The 24682-nt window shown below is 40.1% G+C and overlaps 2 protein-coding genes across 3 annotated transcripts in view; one reads left to right on the top strand and one right to left on the bottom strand.

Annotated features, from left to right (window-relative positions):
• Nucleotides 1-24682, bottom strand: part of neb (kinesin family member nebbish) — a 213331-nt gene that overhangs the window by 93658 nt on the left and 94991 nt on the right. The window lies entirely within an intron of this gene.
• fok (fledgling of Klp38B) overlaps nucleotides 1-24682 on the top strand; it is a 34584-nt gene that overhangs the window by 876 nt on the left and 9026 nt on the right. The window lies entirely within an intron of this gene.

Genomic DNA, 24682 nt, shown 5'->3' with positions numbered 1-24682 from the left:
GGAGCACAATTTGGTACTTCAGATTCTACTGCAAATTGTAGTGTATAGAAAGGAGAATATTTACTTCACCGAAGCTCAGACGCAGAGAGGGAAAGTAATACAACTGGAATATGGTTTACAAAGAAAGACACTTTCACGTGCGGCTTTTTTTTTTTTTTTAACTAATTTTAAAAGTTCAGGACTCTGCGACATTTACACAAGAGTATTGTTTTCTTCTCAGATTTGATATTTGCATTCATGTGAAAATTTTCCACATCCGATATTACGATGCTAACAAAAACAAAACCCAGTAGGATATAAGATTTCCAAGGCCTATATATGTTGGTTCGCTAAAATTCACCAGCCTTTCCGTCGTTTTTTTTTTTTTACTTTTTAATCAGTAACCTTTAATATTCCTCATTCATAAAGTATCAGGTCGTTACTTTTAAAACTGCGTAAAAGCAAAGTATTATTTTTAATTTGATTTTTGTGCATGCTTAGAGAAATTGTTTTTTTAAATATAACGAAACCTATGCCATCCTAATTTACCAGCCTTCCTGTGACATAAACGATCCTAAACTTCCACCACCCTTGGACACATTTCATGCAGTTTATTATTGGGGGGCACTAGAACGAAACGGTAGAAGCCGGCCTTGGCGAAGAAGTGATCAGCGTAACACGATAAGAGGTCACAGGTTCGAACTCCGTGACATTGTGAATTGTGATTGTCCTATCGCTATTTCATGAGATCATCCTAATTGTCTTGAAGGACCCAGGAAGTAGAAAAGCGACGCAAAATAACAAAAATAGATAGAACGCCTGGAGAATTGCGGCGCTGTGAGACTTGGAAGAAAGCGCAAAAGCAAAAGTAGCCTGACGAGAAACAACTCCCAGGCCGAAGGAGGTTGATATTGGAACAATGAAACGGTTCGAAAAGAAAGGAAGAGCATTTGCTCTTCTTTCGCCTGTAAGGAACTGGTAACAGTTTTTCTTCCATTTCTTCCGGGACGGCGTTGAAAGATCGGGTCGTACCATGGGTCGCCACAAGGAGGGGCCCCTTTTTGATGAAATTAACTTTCAAACAATCTTTATTTCCCCTGAAATATTATTACATAATCATAATCTTTTTCGCATACATCGTCTCTACTTCCTTCAGGAAAGAAAAGGAAGCATTGAAAAGTCTCGTAAAGTGAAAAATATAGATACATTTTTTTCTAACGTGGTAAAAATATTAGAAATAACTATCTGACATAAATTGGACAACAGTTACAAATAAAGATCAGTCGATGTTGTTAGCATCCTACCTGCATGTGTGTGTATAACCTCACTGTGGTGCTTGCTAATGTTTCTTGTTTTCTCGTATATGTTCAACAATATTCAACTGTATATCCTTATGAAAACAAATTAAATAAAATGTGTAACAATATATAACACACACACACAAACACATATATAAACACATGCGCTACGTTACATTCCATTGTAGGTATAGGTTTCGTTTGTTACTCCTTTTGGCCATAGTTCTAAAGTTCAAGGTTAAGGTTTTGCATAGACATCACTGGTCTCGGAAATGCTATGCAAATGGATATTTCGGTCCATTGTATGCAGACAAGTGACAATGAAGAATGTTCCAGAATTTCGTTTCAGTGAGTGGTCGAGGAGAGCAGCGGTAGTGTCACGGTGCGTGGTCAAGGGGAGGAACTTCCCTTCGCCCTCTGGCAAAAAAAAATGCACTTTTAGCCTAAATACATATTTTTCGTACGGCGACCGCCCCCTACCTCCCTGCTCATTCTTTCAGGTGCCGTCACTGGAGAAGAGCTACCTTATAATGTATTTTTCATCGCACTGAAGGAACAAGTGTCAATTGGCTACCACACAACAGACATTTATTTATGAAACTTCTTTACAGAAACTACAGAGGCAACTTCAACTTCATTATGCCTAATGAAAAGGGAGGTTTAACTTCAACTGTATGCCACGGAGAGAGGTCGGTCTGAATGGAGAAATAAAAGAAGGGCTAAAGTCTCCCACATGTGTAAGCGCTCTCCTTCACGCCAGTTGGAAAATTATTTTTTTGTGTGATGCCAATATGTTATGCTTAAATACAAAGACAACATACATATTTCGTACTGTTTGAAAGAGTGTGGTTTTTGGTTCAAATCAGGCTAGAAGAGCAAAAGGAAAACCATGATATTTTGTTCCACATTTATCATTTCCGGTTTTGTTCTTTTCCATCATCATCGTTTTATGCTGTTTTACCCTTTTAAAAACGAAATTCATTCTTACTGTAAACGGAAAGTGACATATGATTGGAGAGTTTGCATTTTATTGCATTCAGTGAATGCCAGATAGTAGTTTAGATCAGTATTACTTAATCTGTGTAGCTCCAGACCCCCAGGGGTTCGCGAAGGGTTGATTTGGTTATTTTACCTCGCTCTTCTGCCACATTTGGCTAATCGCAAAGATGGGAATGAATGATATTGTGATGAAGTTGATGAAGGGACACTCACAAAGAACATCCATGCCAGCCCGGGATTTGAACACAGGTCCGCGAAAGGTTCAAGGGAAATAGACTGTAGACTGTCATAATAAAGGGTATTTTAAATGCACATATATTGTTCAGATAGGCTATTTCGGGACTGGATTAGAGTTTAAAGTTGGATATGAACCACCGTGGAATGTGCCTTCATCGGGAATCGAACCCAGAACCCACTGATTACTAAGGAACAGTGTCGCTACTATGACATCGGGCAGCCCCTGTCATATTCAACAAACCTGTTGATATTATATTCCACATAGAATATGTTTCAGAATTTGCATAAGACAAATCAAAGTTATTTCTATACATTTTCAGAAGCACAGGATATGCTTAAGGATTAGCCTGAACTGAATCAAATATGTTTCTAGAAACAGAATATGTTTGTGCACACGATTGCTCATGCAAATCCAGTGGTGAAAATCGCCCTTCAGCGTGACAAAGAAAAGATCATCACTTAAAATTATTCACTCATTTAAAAGTAAAAATAAGCATGCCGAAAACTCTGAAATTGATGCGTTTCACTGATAAGGGGTCGTTATATTTTTCCAGCACAAAAGAGAGTGGAGCACAAAGGGAAACTTACTGAAGCTTGGTTAGGTGCTTGATAGTGCAAAGAAGGTATATAAAGAAGTGAGCTGTAATTAATTACACTCTAATGATTTGTTACTTTATGGGTGTGAGAAAAGTTGTTTGTTTTGATGTCCTCTATACGTGTCTGTGGTCCGTGGGCGCCATTAAAATGAAACCCTTTATGTGTGTGTGTGTGTGTGTGTGTTACGGACTTCCTGTAACGCAATTTGCCGGGACCTGGTGCATGAAGGAACCGCCGACCGGCCGACGCTCTCGCGGTAAACGACTGAAATATATATATATATATAGTGGTCGAAAAATTTTCTTTAAAGCTAGGCGCCAGCTCTGAAAATCAGGTGCCAGGAAACTACCTACTAGCAATTGTGCATACTACAGTGTGTTTCAAAAGTCGCACAACCCAAACTTCGAAAACGTTTATCATAAAAACCGTAAGAGGTATTTACACCATGTTTTCTGCACTAAACTAATCATGTACGCTATCACTGGGTTAATAAATTTATGTTAGCATGTATCCAAATAAAAGCAATTACATTATTTTAAAAAAATATTGTTAATTTGCTGAAAACATCTGAGAATTGATTTTCAACAATATATACCAATTTCGCTGTCGCTGTTTTACCTGCGTGGAATCTTCTCTACCAGTGCTACCGCAACGGGATCTGTTGCCTTTGAAATACAGTAGACTTCGACGTTGCCTGGGTTCAGCGAAATTTTCAGTGAAAAATGCATCACGTTGGGGTAGCATTGGTAGAGACGATTCCACACAAGTAAACAAGCGACAGCGAGAAATCAGGTGAGGCCAGGCCGGCTCAGAGAGAAATCGTACGATATGCCAGATACCCAGGTTCGAGCCCTGGTCGAGCCTGCATTTTTCGCTGAAAATTTGTACGTGGTACATCTTCTGTGTGTGCCTAATCTTCAATAATAATACCAACTCTTAAACAATTTGTGGGATCATTTGTTGGTGTTTGACTGGTCGTAAAACAGTTGCTTTGTGAGGTACAGCAGAAGCAGGGGATTTTTCTTGGAAAACCTCTTGCACATGAGTGTAAGAATGAGTAGTAAAATACTGTTCAGCAATGCACATGCGCTGCTCCAAAGAATACGCCATGCTGAATTAATTAAAAGAACAGGCATAGTAGCGTCGTAAGTGAGCGAAGAGAATTCAGTGTAACCAGAGGCAGACTAGGATTCTCTCAAGAGTCCAAGAGTATGATTTTTCACGTAAATGTGTAGCCAATACTTAGACACATGTGGTGTGCGTCTGTTGACAATATTTCGACCTACTAGCATTGCCATATATGTCCCAAAAATGGCACTTCTTGACTCAACCCATAAAATAGCCAATAGAAAATCCATCAAATGTTGGACATGAGCAATATTGGTGGCAAATGATAGATTGACATGGCATCAGTCATCAGAGATCTAATTATGACCCTTAGATAATTTCTTACGTATTTTTCTCATTCAAAAGTGCATTTCTGGAAATTTTTTAACGCTGCCTTCCGCCAGTTATTAATTTATCTAAATTTTCTGTATGGAGAAAACTGATAATTTTAAGCATTGAAAGATATCTCGATGGATGAGACTTTATAATGCAGAAAACCCGGTGTAAATAATATCTCTTACGGTTTTCATGATATGCATTTTCCAAGTTTGGGTTGTGCAACTTTTAAAACACACTGTATAAGAAGCTGGGCATCACGGTATTCAAAACATCACTAAATCATTCGAGAAAACAGGAAATGGGGTGTTGGGGGATAAAGAGTAAGAAATTATTACTGAATCTCTGGAATGTTTATAACGTTGATTTAAAAATAATAATTTGCTAACTTACGCTGTACTGCAATTTGAACTTACCAGGTTGTCCCAGAAGTCCTGCACCATACAAGGGCGAAAATGAAACACAGAATATCAAAAACAAAGACAGACTTTATTTAACAAAGTACAGGCCTCCGTGTTCAATTACCTTCATCCATCTCTGCGACAACAGTTCAATCTGATGGCGATACCAGGTGGCAGGTTTAGAATTAAAAAACTCACGACAGGCAGAATTTACCTCATCATGTGAACTGAAGTGACGACCACACAGGAAATGTGTGAGAGAGAGCGAAACAAACCGTAATCCGATGGTGCAACATCCAGAGTATAGGCGGGATGAGGTAACACCTCAAACCCGTCAAGTTCAGCCAGGGTGTTGGTCACTCTTCGAGACCGGTGACTGGGAGCATTGTCATTTTGCAGCAACTTCTTCCTCCTCGTTAATGCTGGGTATTTCCCATTCAGAATAGTATACACTCGACGTAATTGTTCAGAATACAGTTCAACTGTTGCAGCATGACCTTCTGGAACAAACTCATAATGGACAATCCCGTCAATGTTCCACCACACACTCAGCATGATCTCTTTCCCAAATCTGTCCTGTTGCACATGGGCGATGGCTTCCTGTCTTCTTTTCACCCACTGTTTACGTGTATCAGGGTTTTCAGAAACACCCACTTCTCGTCTCCTGTCACAATTCTCCTCCAAAAGCGAAGATCACGCGGGTTTTGTAGCAGTCTGGCAAATTGCAACTCAGCGCTGGGCCCGCACCTCTGTCAGCTCTTGCGGACTTTGTCGGGGCTCTTTATTGGTGTAATCCATGTCATGCAAGCGACGGTTTACTGTCGATTTGGATGCCCCAACCACTCTTGCTAACACACGTGTGCTGGATTGTGGTGTACCATTCACAGCATCCTTCAGAGACTCGTGCGGGTCTTGTCCGCGAGGCGTAGATCACCTGAAGCGATTTTTTTAAACCAACGGGAAGCTGTCGATCGATTCACCACTTCTTCGTTCTGCACACGACAAATTTCCTCCGCTGCCGCTTTTGCTGTTAGTCGTTTTTTCCATAAAAAAAAAACGTAGCACTGCACGAAGTGCAATATGGTCCTCACTCATCGTGCCCACTTTAACTTCACGGGAACACTAGCTACACATGCTGTGCGTGCCTTCACTTGGTCCAACGAACCTGACCTCTATGCCTGCCAACAGCCTTTCACCGGTGGCGCAACCTACCCTCGCAAACTTCACCTCTTGGAGCTCAGTATGCTGATGGTGCAGGACTTCTGGGACAGCCTGGTAGAATCATCAAAATTTCGTACATATCACAGCATAAGATCACAGTCGCCTTACAGCACCTCCTTATTATCTTCCTGCTATCCACGTGTGTTTGTAGTGCATGATGTGTTATTGCACTATACGTGTGATGGTCAACGTACACGAACACTTGATAAATGTGTTTAGAGTCCGAACAGTTGCTTGCAAATCAATTAGTTTATAAAGGAGCTAATATATTTGGTTTCAACGAATATTCTAATCCCATAACCTAACTTACAATGCATAATTTCGAAATTAAACTTGTTTAGTCGCCAATTGACGAATAACGTATAACATTTAGGCGACAAAACTGAAAACTGAGTAGACAAAATGTGACTGAATAGCAAAACAAAGTGGATGCTAAAATTAGTATCCACGCTTAAAATCATTTCTACAATTTCTAGGACTACACTACGGAATAAAAAATAAAACAATCGTACTATATTTAACACATTCTTTTAAGTTCAAAATGAAACGTATTTTGCAAGGTGTCCTTTGTTCAGTATGGTGACAGTTCAGAATGATTTGTTTTATTTTACTTCGCGGTTTGTGTCTCTTGGCTAATATGCGAAGTTGGGGATGAGTGATGAAATGATGAAATTGATGAATGAACATTTTACCAACAACCATGCCCGAGCGGGATTCGAACCCGGGACCCCCTGGCGTCGCAGCGCGATGTGCTAACCACTCAGCCACGGGGTCCAGCGATATTTCAGAATGAAACATATTTTGCAATGTGCCCTTTGTTCAGCATGGTGATAGTGTATGGAACAAGAATTGATTGGGTAGTTTGAAGTTAGAGCTTCTGGACTGAACTCCATATCGAGGAATTATCTTTGCTTAATATCTCTTAATTTTCATCAGTATTAATTTACATTCATAGCCCCACGAGTTACAATTCTGACTGGCCGAAGAAATGCGAATGAAATTAGCATTTATTCAAAAATGTGAAAATATCAAACAGTCCATGCCCCTACAGTTTAAAAAAAAAATCAAGATAAAATATAAACAAACTTTCCATCTGTTTAAAAGGATCAGAATTATATGGTCGCCCCAAATGGCGACCTGATAGATTTCAAGTGGGTATCTAAAATAATAATAATAATAATAATAAAATATGTAGTTCCATTTTGCGACCCTCATTCCGAACACAGCCACAAGCTTATTAACGATTTACACAAGTCATTTTCAATGTACGTACACCCAACGGCGAAAGAAACAGTAGGCGAATTGTCAACCACCATTTTCATTCGGTCTGAATTACACAATGTGATGACAATGAATTGAAATAAAGACGTCAATAAGCTAAGAAGAATGCCTGCTTCGAACCAACATAGTATAATTCCTTAAAACAACACAAGATGTAGAATAAAAAAGTAATGAAAATAGCGGTGGACAATTTGTCTACCATTATCTTTGCCGTTGACTGTACATCCGTCTCCATTTGGTTCACATTACTTTAGAGCAAACGTTTTTGACACAAATTACTCTTCTTTCAGGCATAACTGCCATACATTTTGAAAAATACGTATGATTTGATTCAGTTACAAACGGTTCACCCACAGTTTGTGTGTTTATTATTATAACTTCACGTAAGTCTGTTGGCACGTTATTGCAACAAAAAAATGAAAGCTAAAAGTGGCCTTCATTAGGCAAAACATACTTGCATTCATGCGGGTTGATGGACAATAATTACGCAACGCTATATAACAAAAGACAGCTCAAGGTTTGATAAGCAATATACATCGTTCTAATCACCGAAGCAGCTAAAAAATTGCCATAAAGAATTGGATTGGAAGCGTAACAGTTTGTTTGTTCTAAGAAAGCAAGGCCATCTTCAGTTCAGAGACATCACAACTATGAACAACTTTCACCAACTATATCAGGCCCTTCGAGAGGAGGCAAAGACGAGACATTCGTGGATTATAAAGTATGATATTTGAAAACCAAAATTATTTTACTACGCACTCAAGCCAAATGGATAACTACCTGAATTATTTGTAGGTAGATCATATACGCGTATTTTATTTATTGCAATTGCAAAGTTAATCACGCCTCATTTTGCCAAATCAAATTTCCTGAGTTCATTAAAGACCACTTTATGCCTCTTAATGATAAATCTTGTCTATCAAGAAATGTAAACTGTCCATGTCCCCACCCCGCCCAGTTTTGGCACCCAATCGCCGCAACTGACTCCAGGGATGTTAAGAGCCGATGCGACAGAGCTTCTTGCGACACTGTCGTGCCTGCATCGACGCTGCGTCTCCATTTTGAACACCTACTGTAACGTTTTCGTCGTAGAATGCTACGATCGATACACTGTAGTAATCTTGCAATATTCTTGTCTGCCAGATTGTTCTTGCAAAGGACACTAACGAAGTAAACGGATTGACAATTCCATTATATTTTCCACGCAGCTTTCTTTCCCTTCCTCGATAAAAACAGAAGCAAAACTGTGAAAAGCTTGCCTCAAGGCATTTATAAATATGTATAAATTGGGATTTTGGATTAATAAAAGTTGCATTTTTTTAAGTCTACGGAGAAAAACTCACGTGGAATTCCCGATGAGTAGCCACCCTCGTTCACTATAAAAGATGTTTGTGATTATCTGGGGGCGGGACTAGTTATTTAGGTTCTGAATGTTTACTACATCCAGAGTTGACTGTATTTGTTAAACTTTAATTTTCTTTGTGGTATTAAATGCTTTCTACCACCAGGGACGATAATAGTGAATGATGATTAGATGGAACTGATAAAGGAACGAACTGAATAAAAACATCCATAAACAGGCCAAGACTCGAACCAGAAAGGGTGAAGATATCGTGAGTCGAACACAGCATACTTGGCCTTCAAGGCGCCTAACAATATTTTTGAAAATGCTATTTAGCAGGAAGTCTGGCTGTTTTAAGTGAATATCAACGCAGGAACATAAGGAAAAAAATGGCTGCTTCTCTTCATTCAAAGGGAAGGGAGATAAAAACTGGAAATTTCATAGAATGGTAAACCAAAATCGGGCTTAGAGAAAGTAACAGGACCTGATGCTGACAGAATACAAGACCCTCCAACGACTATGATGAGAATGCTGTGCTGTCTTCTTATCATTGCAAGTGTTACACTGATGGCACTATAAAGGGCTGAATATAGTAATGCCAACGAGTATAGCACGGCAGCTATGTACTAGTTAGACAACAATAATGATCTGTTCTATTATTAGAGTCAGTGGCGGCGATTGGGTTCCAAAACTAGGGCGGCAAGTAGTTTACTTTCCCTTGTTAGATAAGGTTTATCATAGAGCAAAGGGCAAAAGTGGCAAAAAGTGAGAGGGCAACTGCCCCAATCGCCCCCCCCCCCCCAATCGCCGCTACTGATTACAATCAATACTAGTAATGCCTCGCGCCTCATTTGGCGTAGCCAAGACACCTTTTCAATTGCACGTGTGCCAAGTTACCTAAGGCAATAGAACAGTTCACTATGCAATTTCCGCGCTTTTCACTCAGTATGCCATTGGTATTTCTCCTGTTGCATAATATGAAATCATAAAATGTTTTCGGTTCGAATATTTTTGAAATGTGCGTAAATACTAAATCCTGCGAATAATAAGGAGAACCGTTGAATGTTTTCAGATTTTGTATCTGTCACGTGTTACTAATTAAATTTTCATAAATGTTTTTACAATTTCGAACTATTGAACATTACGGAATTTTCGTCACTAGAGTTTCAGATTATGTATGAATAAAACGGCAATTCATGCTTTTCCTCGTAGTTGTCCCTGAAATCCTAAAGGAATTGGCGACTGAAGCTAGAGCTTTGATGTTCATTTATGGTCTCCGTATGTTCAACTAATTTCTTCCACCATACATTTAGTTTATCGCATCCGCTTTAGATCTTGTCTTGACGACAAAATGAAAAATCCGAAGTTCTCAGACTCCAATTCAGCTAATTTCTTCATTAATATACAAGGCAATTAGAAATAATTCATCTGATTTCAAATTACTGTATTTTTCAGTTCGCAACGTCACAGTGATCCATAAAAGGGAACTCATAAAAAATAAAAAAACATTTCAAACGTGAAAAGTGCTCTATATGGCCTCACTAACACGAGCAATATCGAGACGATTACTGAAATTTCTACACACAACGTTTATTTTTAGTTCCTCCATTGTTGTTGGCAATGGCGAAACATATACATCTCTAACGTAACCACGTAAGAGGTCATATAACGTAATATCAGGTGACCTAAGGGGAGGGGGCACTTGATTACCCAGAAAGTCTGTCTCGTTTTCCGGTCGCCATTTTCCTTCACACTGCACACTGGATGTTAGTTGTGGCATCTAGCGGTGTGTTATGAAATTTTGACATTTCCTTTTCCTTTATTCTGATGTACCACTTGCCACTTTAGCGTTGTGACGATAAAAATGTGTGGCTATTTGAAATCGGATGAATAATTTTGAAATACTCCAGACTTCAGTATAAAGTCGAATGTTAAGTACATGAAACGGGGAAGTGTAAAGGTGTAAGGAGCGTGGTGCAGATCACATCATCTCCACACCCCCTTTTTACCTTCATGGCACGGTGCATTGCACAGGGGATATGTACAGGGTGTCATTTTAATGCCGCGCACGGACCACAGAAACGTATAGAGGACATCAAAACAAACAACTTTTCTCAGTAACATTTTTTATCGTTGATGTGTCTTTTCGGTGCAACAGTCGTTCATAAAAGCCTGTTTTGCCGCCTGTTTGTTGCCAACACAACATTTGATCGCATCTGTGTCATTTCCTGGGGCGAAACAGTGCACGGCAGTGTTGCAAGGAACACACAAATTTTGTGAAAAATGACACTACCAATCACATTATGATATGTAAAACGAAGATAGGAACGCATCCAGTAGACCGAATATCCAGAGTAGCACGGCCTACCAGCCAGAAATTCAGCAGTCATCCCAGGGGAAGGGCGAAGCCAAAGATACGAAAAATGGTAGAAAAACAACGTATTCAAAAAGATGTGGTAATATCGGATTTTGTCTCTCAGCCCACATGTCTAATATCATCAACAACAACAACAACAAATTTTGTTGGACTTACAGCTTATATCTGGCTTTTTACGCCCAGCTGCATGTCAAATATTTGCAAATCACGTTGCAAGGTTGATATCTACAGGTTAGTCTATCCACTTGTCCTGATACATGCGTTGTAGTATTGTGGTGTTGGTAACGGAAGTATCCGAGGTTCACATTGTTACATTATGGGTAAAACATGTACAAACAAGTAAGAACTTAATCATGAACAGCAGCGAATATACTGGCATGTTCACAGCTGCAAACTATTACATGCGTATCCGGTGCGTAGATATACACAGTCGTCGGAGAGCTTGATTTACTACTACTTAAGGCTGGTTTACATTGGTCGAGTGAGCGGGAGAGTTATTGGGACAAGTTACTGGCCTGTCTGCTCGAATCGACCCTTCTATAGCGAGTAGCTGTTTACACACTTTCTACTCGACTCCAGCAAAGTGGGATAGTGGATGCATCTGTTTGGTGCTCTTTTGACAGAATGAACCCATCGACGTCGTTGGAGATTTTTAAAAAAGCTCTGAAACGGCATTTTTTTTTTTTGAGAGAAATTAATACAATAATGCACGAGGACATGTCTAGAAAGAAAACTAACTTCCTTGATTTGTAGGTAGGATTTTCGGTACCAAACGCAAGTGCTATCGTGAAGGACGATGGTGGTTGAAGTTCTGTGCTAATAGTACTGGCAGATACACAATGGGACACTTGAGATATGAAGTGCATATCACTGGCAAACACAGCTCTGTGCTGTGTGTGTTCCAATTATATGTGCGTGTTCTTCCCATTCCATATTTACGTGGTTTCGGGGTCAGATCCCCACTACAATTTGTCCTCATCTTGACATTTTGCCCCCTAAAACAGTTTTTTTTTAGTTGAAACAAAAACACGTATTTCTTCCTTTGGGCTCCTCTATACACCTGCCAAGTTCCATGGAAATCGGAGGGGGACACTTAGATAACCTCCCTTGTGAGAAAAGTTGTTTGTTTTGATGTCCTCTATACGTTTCTGTGGTCCGTGGGCGCTATTAAAATGACACCCTTAACCTTATACCTTAACTATGCAATTTTCGACAGGTTATATGTGTCTGTTGTATACAAAACCCTGTACTGATAATTTGTTTTAATACCCATTATTATTATTTTACCTTTTATAAATTACTACTTTGAGGCTTGATACATGTACATAATTCTTTTCGAGATCCAGACGAAGAGAGAGGTTTTCGTAAAGCAAGACCGAGGACGAGACAACTTCCTTTCTTACAAAACGAGACGAGACTTTGCATAGTGTCGATTAGGTCTGTACTCGTATATTGTGTGGAAATGTACTTCATTTCGTGAAAATTTGAATCAACAACGTATTGAAATTTTACGGATTTTTCAGTTTCGCTTTACTACTAAAGTGACTTATACAGGGTGTTTCTAAAGGTCGTTTACAACGCTTGGGAGGTGATTCCTCACACGAAAACAAGCAAAAAGTCTAAGTTCCATTTTTACGACTGAGGCTTCGTTTCCGAGATAGGAGCCTCGCAAAAGGTGACAAAGTGAACGTCACACCTGACTGGGACGAATACTATAACAGATAGAGAGGCGGTTCCAAGGGAATCATAAAGGAATCGTATGTGCTCAGTCCGGAAGTCACTATGAAAAGTTCACTGCACGCATGCGCAATGGAGTCCTCAAAGGAATTGGGGATTTCCAGCAAGAACAATGCATGGAAAGTGTATGTAACGCATCAAGAAGGACCGTGACAATGAGAAAAGCGTTAAAGACAACACATCCCGACCTCAAACATCAAAACATGAGCACGGAACACATAATCCGAAAAGTTGAGCACGGTTGCATACCCCAGTTACACGCGAGGAATGAACGAATCGTGTCATGTGGCATACGAGAGACACATCACTCCACCAGGAGGAGGGAAAGAAAAACACAATATCAGATGATTGCGACAACGTGTATTTTTAAACGCGACAACTACGTAATATCCCCACACACACAACAAACAACAAATGCTACAATATCTTACGCACGGACAGTGCGTGTGACTGTACACCAACTGAAGATGTCACTTTCACCACACAAAGGGGGTGGGGAGCAATACCAAGAGTGTTCGCGCGCGATCACTGTGACGTAAAAGAGACCAGTTTTGGAAGCGCTGCGCAGGCAAGTCTGGCTCTCGTAGTCTACGTTTGACCTTCATGGCTGCTGTACCCGCGAGAGGAGCTCGAAAGGTTGGTTCTCTCCGGCCCGGCAGTCGTCCCAATCGTGTTGCAGGTGCTGGGATATGATCAGCAGTTCGCTCTAGGTTGTCATACGCATTGAAGAGTACTAGTATGTTGTATTTAAAGAAGTTGACGTGGTGGAGTGGGCAAGTCAAGTATCGCAACAATTGGTCTTTGGTGTTCGTACGGTGATACGGCCAATTTTTGCAATGTGCCAGTGTTAAACAAAAACGATACTTTGCAGTTCCAGCTCCCTATTACTCAGATGGCTGCGTATACGACCCAGCAGTTAGCAGACATGCATCTCATGTATGGGGAGGCACGTGCTAATAGCCGTAAGGGAAGTTGTCTTTATGGAGAACGCTTTCCACATAAACGTTTACCGTTTCACGCCTTCTTTCAGGTAGTGGACAGTCGACTGCGTGAAACAGGGTCAGTCTTACCACCGCGGCAAGACGTTGGAAGACCCCGAAGTGTACGCACATATCAGTTTGCAGAAGATGTGTTAACAGCGGTCGCAGAACATCCTGGCACCAGTACGCACGTGCTCGCTCGGGCACGAAACACGTGGCATGTGAATGTTTGGCGAGTGTTGTCAAAAGAAGGAATGCACCCTTTGAAACTGCAAAAAGTACAAGAACTGTTACCTCGTGACTTTCGACCTCGTATTGAGTTTTGCCAATGGTTGTTGAATCAGCTGGACACAAACCATCACTTCTGGGGAAAGGTATTGTGGGCAGATGAAGCCATTTTCACCAGGATGGATGTCTTCAATAGTAGAAATAGTCATGTCTGAGACTTTGACAACCCACATGCACTTTTTGTGGCCCATCACCTGCACAGGTTTTCAGTGAATGTGTGGTGCGGGATAGTACATGATCATTTAATTGGACCATACATTCTCCCTGTTCGCCTGATTGATCGCACGTAGCATGCATTTCTTAGTGAGGTTCTGCCTGAACTGTTGGAGACCGTACCTTTGGCACTGCGGCAAGAAATGTGGTACTAACACGATGGGACAACAGCTCATATCGATCGTAATGTACGACATTTCCTGCATGACGTGTTTCGTAATAGGTTCAATGGTAGGGATGAACCTATGCCTTGGCCACGAGGTTGCCAGATCTCAACCCTCTCGATTTGTTCTTCTGGGGAGATATGAAAACCCTCGTATGCGACACACCTGTCACATCAGCTGAGGACCTCGTTGCTCGCATGAACGTCGCCGCCGCGACGGTAGCATATACACCTAGCTTGTTTGCTCGTACTCGACAATCCTTGATTCGTCGCTGTCATCTCTGCGTAGAAGTGAACGGCAGACATTTTGAAAACCGTCTGTGATTATCGTTCTCGGCAAATCCCAGTGAGAACACTCTTGGTATTGCTCCCCACCCCCTTTGTATGTTGAAAGTGACATCTTCAGTTGGTGTACAGTGAAACGCACACGCAAGACATTGTAGCATTTGTTGTTTGTTGTGTGTGTGGGGGGGGGAGGGGGATTTACGCAGTTGTCGCGTGTAAAATTACACGTTGTCGCAATCATCTGATATTGTGTTTTTCTTTCCCTCCTCCTGTCTCTCGTATGCCACATGACATGATTCGTTCATTCCTCGCGTGTAACTGGGGTATGCAACCGTGCTCAACTTTTCGGATTTTGTGTTCGGTGCTCATGTTTTGATGTTTGAGGTCGGGATGTGTTGTCTTGAACGCATTTCTCATTGTCACGGTCCTTCTTGATGCGTTACATACACTTTCCATGCATTGTTCTTGCTGGAAATCCCCAATTCCTTTGAGGACTCCATTGCGCATGCGTGCAGTGAACTTTTCATAGTGACTTCCGGACTGAGCACATACGATTCCTTTATGATTCCCTTGGAACCGCCTCTCTATCTGTTATAGTATTCGTCCCAGTCAGGTGTGACGTTCACTTTGTCACCTTTTGCGAGGCTCCTATCTCGGAAACGAAGCCTCAGTCGTAAAAATGGAACTTAGACTTTTTGCTTGTTTTCGTGTGAGGAATCACCTCCCAAGCGTTGTAAACGACCTTTAGAAACACCCTGTATAAGCTAAATTTCAATAGTATTTGAATGTGTCTCAAGCAGGTGAATTTCTTCTTAAATATTCGGACAAAAGTATCTGCACAGAAAGTTATTGCGAATAGATTACCGGACATACAGTTTCAAGTAGGATCCGAACCACTGTTTAATGTGTCCCCACCAAGGGTCGAACCCAGGGCCCCTTGTTTACAAGACAGCGTCACAAACTACACAAATAGGGAGGCCGCTCGGATATTCTTGATTCAAGCGATAACGTTCATTGCTGGATCTGTAAACCGATCTTTATATTAGGTGAGCATAAAACCAACACTTGCAAAATTTCATGTTTCATTTTAGGGTTATTTCATTATTGAAAATATTCAATTTTAACGTTCCGTGTAACAATCGTCAGTGGCATTTTGTCTTAGAGTTAATATTCTGTGGAGGAATTTTCCTTTGCTGGTGCAGGAAACTTGAGGCCTTTGCTGGTGCAGGAAACTTGAGGGACAAGAGTCCATAAACGTTTATGTGCACATTAGATAAGTGCATTCCAGCGAAGTCCACCTACACAGATCTCGAAATCCGAGTCTCCCAAGACTGAAGCATGAATCTTGGCAGTGTTCCAGCACCAGACTGTAGCCTCACGTGGAATTTTAAAAAGAGTCTACTGCGAAGTATCTCTTGTGGTTGTCCTTGTAATGCTCCGGAAGGGTGTGGGATTGAAAATCCAGGATTTGTGGTAAAGGCAGTGCAATGCAAATGCGGATCCATGCAGGGTCGTGACAATTTGTCCTTCGGAGATGCACTTTGTATCAAGACACCTACCTGCACTACGCAGGTGCTCTCTCGAGAAGCACGTACGTGACTTGACGGGGGAACAAATAAGCTGAGTAAGGTACAAGAGAAGAACAAACAGCCTCCAGTTATAAATCCCCTAAAGCAGGCAGTCAGTTCCACTTACCGTCACTGATGTTTAGAAATGACTCGCAAATTCCTAGAGATCTACGACTGTGTGCCGAGAAAATACAAAATAGTCTCGCCTATCATAGGTTGTGTTCTCGCTCTCATGATGAATATTGTTAAGATGATGTAAGAATTACACACCTACTACAAAACAGATGTAAGTGTGAGCTGTGTTAACGGTTGAGCTCACTTTGGGCGCTAAACTGATGTCATGGGAGTTTCCGGTCACGAGTAAGAAAGAGATGCACGTTTTTGGATTGGATTGATTTGGTGTTTTAAGTCCACTTTATGCACAGTAAGGCTAATCGGGACTGGACCTACAGTTTAAAGTGGGATCCGAACCACTATGCACTTTTTTGGCTAAGGCTGCATATGTAGTTGAACAATGCGAAGTGATTCTGGAACAACTGGATGGGCCAAGCAATGACGTTCCCAGAAATGTAAGAGGCTAGTATCTTGTAAATAAATCAAGATCAAAGAGGGGACACAGTCCGAGGGAAATATTTGCAACTTACTCGATTTATATTTTGTTAGAAGTAGGCACTACATTCGCCTGATTCGGAATGTATTTACCTTTCGATGTATTTATAAACATGAAATCAAAAATTGATGGGCTGAGATCACTGCGTTCTCCCCAAAATTCGAACACGTCGAACCAGATTTTGAATGCCATGAACAATATTTTTCTGAGATCCAATATGAAACTTTGGATCCACCTGCGTCATATCTCATGTGCTTCTCGTCTCGTCTCTCTCCCTGTTTCCGATCCACAGAACAATGCCTTCTCTCTGACAATACGCTGCATGCAAAGCACTACATAAGCAAAGGTGTTGCCACCGCGTGAGCGAGGGTGGGCTCGCCCTGCCTACAGAGGAAGGAAGGAAGATAGAAACACGTTACATAGACGAAAAGGAAGAGAAAGGGGAAAAAGCAGAGCCCACCGGAAAATATTTCGTTCACACTTCAGGCCACCCAGACAAAGTTCTCTGACCACGACATTGTCATAAGCGTTAAGAAAGAGGCCCATTTTAGAGTACAAAAGTTTCGTTTTTCGAATAAACGCTGTTGTCACAGACTATACCAGGTACAAAATCTAAAAATGTGCTTGCAGTGGGCATTGAATGTGAGCGCTACCACAAGTCTATGAGATGGTTTGTCACCAAGAATTTCTACTAAGGACAATGGCCACGTCACAAGCACGGAAAGGATATGACGTCCTTCACACGAGCATTCTTTACTACAAAACATTGCACAAATCAGCGCACACATACTTGTCTGTCTCTCCATTGCTTGTATTGGCACACCCAGGATTCTTATGATACACGTCATTCTTCCCAGCCTCTCCTACGCACATCACACAGCTCCATCTGCAGGAGAATAACGATCACTCATGACGTACAAAACGGTCACGGCAAATAAAATCCCATTCCCTCATTTCAGTGTTGTGGCTAAGAGGGTGTTTTGACTCCTGTAGGTGGGACTTGTTCAGAGACTCAAGTATGCCTTTACTGAAAGGAAGTTGTCCACTGAGAATACTGAAATTCAAAAATTGTAAACAAATTTAGATATTTGTATTCTGTATGTCCGAAATTGGGCAGCTTTTCACAAAACTCAAGGAATTGGACATAACATTTTGCACTCACAGTGAATGAAGTGTCTGTAAATAAATTATTCACTTTTGTTTTATGAAAGTGCCTATTAACTATAAACTTGTAACTATTGATACAAACCGAAAGCTTTAAACAACGTTTAAAGATGATGAACCTGAGCTCCATCCGGAACCCAATAATTACCCAGGAGAATACAAAACCAGCTCATCCCGTATATAACTTTTTCTACTCTTAACACGTTCCTGTCAATTGTCTCGATAGCTGCGGTAATTCACCGATATCAATTAAATATTCTTACATGTATTCCTACTTACTTACTTACTTAGTCGATCCTCTTCTACCTTGCGGTGTTGAGGTTTCCCAGAGGGTCTTCCATCGGATTCTGTCTCGGGCCAGCTCCTTTGCTCTCCTCCACTCTCCTCCTCTAGCCTCTACAGCTACCTTCACATCTTCTTCCCATGTTCTTCTGGTTTTCCCGCGTGGTCTTGTTCCTTGCATCTTAGCATTCAAAGCTTGTTTAGCTATCCTGGAGTCTTCCATTCTTTGTATGTGCCCAAACCATCGTAACTGGTTCTGTTCGATTCTCTCAAGCACTGGTGATCGCCCAGGCTAGCTCTAATGGTCTTGATTCCTAATTTTGTCTCTTCTTGTTTTCCCTTCTATTTTACGGAGAAATCTCATTTCTGAAGCCTGTATTTTATTCCTATGTTTATTTGTCAATGTCCAGGTTTCACTACCATAAAGTAATGTAGGTAAATATATCACTTTATACACAAGGATTTTCGTAGTTTTGGTCACTAATGGATTATTTAGGAAATTTCTTACATGTATTCCTACTCCTTTCAAATGTTATATTATCATTTGAAAGTACATTCGTATTGATCAAAAAATAAAAGCAAAACGATTGAAATCTGTTTACAGAAACAAGGTTTGAATTTATTTTTTGTTTTTAAGTCCACTTTAAGCACCAATAGGCTAATCAGGACTGGACCTACAGCTTAAAGTTGAATCCGAACCACTGTGCGATGTTCCTCCACTGGGTACTGAACCTGGGATTCCTTGATTTCAAGGCTACAACGTTACCACTATCGGGGAGGCCCACAGAAACAAGATGTTGCATTCTTTAAAAAATCTTTATGAACAATTATTATTGTCAGGAAGTAGTCGTTACATTTATACGTAAAAATAATGTTTCGTTTCACATATATGTTTACAAATAATCGAATTCCAGGTCAGTGTTGTCTATTTTTAAAATTCAATAATTTACCTTGAACAGCTAGTTATTCGTGGAGACCTTCGTGTAATGAGATGCAGTTTCTGAATAATGGAAGTCGTCATTCATATAAGCTATCAAACATACTGAAACGGTCATTTTAAGACAATATAATTTGCACATTCAGAAAGTTATTTAGTTGTATCTATTTCATGCCAAGGCGTTAAAAGGTGTTTATCCACAGGTCAGTCACTTTCTAAACTTTTCGTAACGGAAAACACTGGACATGGGCAGAGAAAGCTAATATTTTTATTCAACGATTGCCAGGCAAAGCATAATCAATGGTGCTGAGCATAGACAGGAATCAATCGCAACACCACACGGGCCGCAGGGGACCTCACTCTCGGTTGAGTAGTCCGCCTCGATTTGGCCAAATGCATATTTTTCGTGCGGTTGTAGAATATTGTAAATGTGAATTTTGGAGGGAAGAGCACTTGCTCTCATGCCTCTTTAGTTTCGTCTTAGTCTTAAGACGACAAACAATACTTCACGGGTAGACTGAAAATGTTCTTAATTGTAGCTAAACTATTAAAAATATCAAATAAATTACGTTAATGTATGCTGTTTGGATTATGCTTAAATGTAAAAGTTTATGAATTTGCTTTTGCTTTGCGTATGTGTAGGCCTGCTATCTGTATTGATAAATGCAAGAAGGGTTGGCAAAATACATAAAACGTTTAAAACATTACGTCAAGACTTAAAAGAAGAATGGTTGATCAGGAATCTGTTAATCACGAAAGTAAGTTCTTTAGGAGACTTGAACCGAAGCAACCTTCCTATCAGACTGCGTTGCCACGTCGACATGCCTTGAATTCACTACGCTGCGTGGATGTATTTATCAAACACAACAAAAAAAAGATCTCCCAAAGGACACCAAGTTCATGTTTGCTGATAACCTGTGAAGAACCTACACTAAGCAAGCAGAATTTTTTTTTTTTTTTTTTAAAAATGCCGACATGAGATACGCCTTGGAATAACGTAAAGCATAGAGACATTTGATTAAGAGTCAGTTCCCCGATTAGATAATGCCTTGGAGGACACCATCAAGGAAACCACAGACATATTACTTGCAGCTAAGCACGCATTTTTTCATCGTATGTCATGCGACATTATCGGTCGTTCTCAGTGGGGTAATGTAAAATAAAGAGCAACTTTCACGCACGCATGGAGGACGAAATAGGTCGCTACGGTTAATTATCATGCATGTATGCGCTGTACTGCTCCATCGTGTGCACACCCAACTTAAATAATAAATTCAATTAATTGGGTTATTTCGCCATATTTTCAACATCTTAACTTCCCTTAAAAAAAATCAATAACCTCATGTGATAGCAACATGTATAATAAAGATTTCATATTGTAGCCACCAATTTCGCCCATGAGAAAATCTTAGGGGTGAAAACCAGTCCAACTGTCATTTCTGGCTAAAATGAAAAATTTAATTCATCTCAAATAGCAAATTAGCATTTTGAAAGAAACACTGGTATTTAATTTTTAAAAATTAAAATAATTTAACTTCCACATTCCCATACCCAAAAACATTTAAGGCAAAAATATTCTCTTTCAAAAATAATAATTACGATAACTCTTTTTTGCAAAAAAGAAGGTATTACAAATTTTTAATTTCTCGAGATTTCTGCATGCATTTTCCTCAATAAAACACTCAAAATGCTGGCCAAGGAAAAAATTATTGTAAAATAAATCACTATAACGGTACCGTTTCTACCCTCTAACAGGGTCTTCTTCAGACAAAGATTCACAGTAAAGAATTTATTCTGAAGAAGACCCTGTTAGAGGGTGGAAACGTTACGTTTGTAGTGTCTTACTTTACAATAAATTTTACCTTGGTCAGCATTTTGAGTGCTTCATTAAACACAGAAACAAGGCTTAGTAGTGTTACTATTTCCCTCATTCCCTTCATACATTTCTATCCTTTCCACTCCTTTTAGCACAAGTTGTACAATGTTGAGTCCAATGACGGTGTGTTATCTGCAATCACATATTGCAATCGACTCCGAGGAGTCACAGGATGGGGACCAATTTTCGTGCATTTCTTTATCGTTCCATTTTTGTCATGTGTTGTTTTTTAACAAAATAATAATATTTTCCTCAATAGCCTTCATCATATGTTTGGCTTTCACTATAATCTCGTATCCAAAACTTTCGGATCCGGATCCGGTACTTTTGGATCCGAATCCGGAGTTTTCGGACCTGGATCCGTTTTGCCATCCCACATGCGCTTCTTTGGATAGTAAGAATGTGCTTATAACATATTGTTACCTGCTAATATACACACACACACACACACACACACATATATATATATATATATATATATATATATATATATATAATATATATACATATAATATACATACATACATACACATATATATAGTGTGTGTACCCGCGTGCTCGATTTGTAATTAATTAATACACTTACAAGGTAGGTCTAAGTCTCCCCCTCCGATCTCCATGAAACTTGCCAGGTGTATAGAGGCCCCCCCCCCTCAAATGTCAAGATGAGGAGAAATTGAAGTGGGGATCTGACCCCGAAACCATGTAAATATGGCATAGGAAGAAACAGGGGGCATAGGGCCTCTCTATACACCTGTCAAATTCCATAGAAATCGGAGGGGGACACAGGGGTCAGATGATCCCCACGTCAATTTGTACTCATCTTGATATTTGAGGCGGGTTTTGCCCCCTAAAACAGTTTTTTAGCCGAAACAAAAAAAACACGTATTTCTTCATTTGGGTCCGTTTATACACACACCTGCCAAGTTTCATGGAAATCGGAGGGGGACATAGGGGTCAGATCCCCACTTCAATTTGTCCTCATCTTGACAATTGAGTGGGTTTTGCCCTGTAAAACAGTTTTTTAGCTGAAACAAAGAAACACGTATTTCTTCCTTTGGGCCCCTCTATACACCTACCACGTTTCATGGAAATCGGAAGGGAACACAGGGGTCAGATCCCCACTTCAATTTGTCCTCATCTTGACATTTGAGGGGAGGTTGCCCCCTGGAACTGATTTTTAGCCCAAACAAAAAAAACACGTATTTCTTCCTTTGGGTCCGTTTATACACACACCTGCCAAGTTTCATGGAAATCGGAGAGGGACACAGGGGTCAGATCCCCACTTACTTCAATTTGTCATCTTGACAATTGAGTGGGTTTTGCCCTGTAAAACAGTTTTTTAGCTGAAACAAAGAAACACGTATTTCTTCCATTGGGCCCCACTATACACCTGCCAAGTTTCATGGAAATCGGAGGGGGACACATAGGTCAAATGCACACTTACATTTGTCCTCATATTGACATTTGAGAGGGGTTGCCCCCTAAAACAGTTTTTTAGCCGAAACAAAAAAACACGTATTTCTTCATTTGGGCCCGTTTATACACACACCTGCCAAGTATCATGGAAATCGGAGTAGGACACAGGGGTCAGATCCTCACATCAATTTGTCCTCATCTTGACATTTGAGGGGGTTTTGCCCCCTAAACCAGTTTTTTAGCTGAAACAAAAAAAACGTATTTCTTCCAGTCGGCCCCACTATAGACCTGCCAAGTTTCATGGAAATCGGAGGGACACAGGGGTCAGATCCTCACTTCAATTTGTCCTCATCTTGATATTTGAGGGGGTTTTGCCCCCTAAAACAGTTTTTTAGCTGAAGCAAAAAAAAAACACGTATTTCCTTCTTTGGGCCCGTTTATACACACACCTGCCAAGTATCATGGAAATCGGAGGGGGCCACAGGGGTCAGATCCTCACTTCAATTTGTCCTCATCTTGACATTTGAGGGGCTTTTGCCCCCTAAAAATGTTTTTTAGCTGAAACAAAAAAACACGTATTTCTTCCTTTGGGTCCCACTATTCGCCTGCCAAGTTTCATGGAAATCGGAGGGGGACACTTAGATAACCTCCCTTGTTAGTCTTACACTTTGCAATTATATAACACTGCATATATTATAATGTTTTATTTTAATTTGTAAAACTGTAACTGTAGAACAATTGTATAATTTTTGTATAACATTTCTATCTTGTTATATGTGTTAAAGGTTTCATCCTGGAATTGAATGTCTCACATTTATGTATGTTTTCATTTCCAATATATTCGAATGAATACATATTCAGGGTGGCTACAAACAAGCAGAAATGAAATTCCCTGACTTTTCCAGGTTTTCCAGGACAAAATTTACATTTTTCCCTGACAATTACAAACTAAACTAAATCCATGTTTTTTGCAAATGGAAATAATAAACTCATACAGATCCAGGTATGGATTTGTTAAGTACCAATATTATCTTCTATGAAGTTGACTTAATTTCTCTATTCTCTATGATTTGAATTCAAACTGCAAAATAGTGAATTTCGAAAATTATTACAATTCACAAGCTAGGGAAGGATTACAGAATTTTATCATATGCAGTAAGTTTAAAATAAAATACTTGATTATTTTTAAAGTTACGACTAAATGAGATTAGAGTGAAGAGTGATTGATTAAGAAATACAATTTGTAATTTATCAGTCTCTTTATCCATTCTCGGTATTATATATTGATATTTCCACTGAGGTTTGGAACCCTCTGCTTGCAAGAACCATGAGTGTGGACTCATTTTTCGATGCATAAAGCTACTTATCTCTTCTCTGTAAAGCAAACAACTTAACTCTTGCATATAAGTGAAACAATTGAATTGTACAAAAGAAAGTGTCATATTTCCTTACATTATCAATGGGATTTCTGCTTCAGTACAGTATATCAAAATGAAGTATTATTAAACTGACAACACGCAGTTATACCATTATTGCTGTAGGTACTAGTAAGGAATTTATAGAATTGCATTGTATAGGTACCTGATTTAGCTAACCAAACATTAAAACAGGAACACTCAGTTAATAACAGCTTCTGAAAGTACATATATGAGGGGCATCCTGAAAAAAGCTCCAATGGTGTCTGTACACAGCACTAGTGACCGGAGAGACACACACACATGCGGCAGGAAGAAGTGGCATGTAGCTGTAATCTGGTACAGTTGCAATGCGACAGTTTTAGGATAGTTCTAGGTTAAAGATTGCAGCTCTTAAACAGACTCCCACCTACTGCGATGTAACCTACATGTAATAATCAGATTTTTGCATGCTCAGAATTTGGCAACAGAGCTACCAGCAATCGTGTGAGGTGTGCAGACCAGACGTCGTGAGTGATAGTATGGTCAGACGATGGTGTAGACAATTCACAGAAGGCCGATCGAAAGTGC

The sequence above is a fragment of the Lepisma saccharinum genome, chromosome 1, assembly GCF_977018435.1.
Source record: "Lepisma saccharinum chromosome 1, izLepSacc3.1, whole genome shotgun sequence".
Taxonomy (NCBI): domain Eukaryota; kingdom Metazoa; phylum Arthropoda; class Insecta; order Zygentoma; family Lepismatidae; genus Lepisma; species Lepisma saccharinum.
The sequence above is the reverse complement of the archived record's forward strand: the minus strand, read 5'-3'. Positions and strand labels throughout refer to the sequence as shown.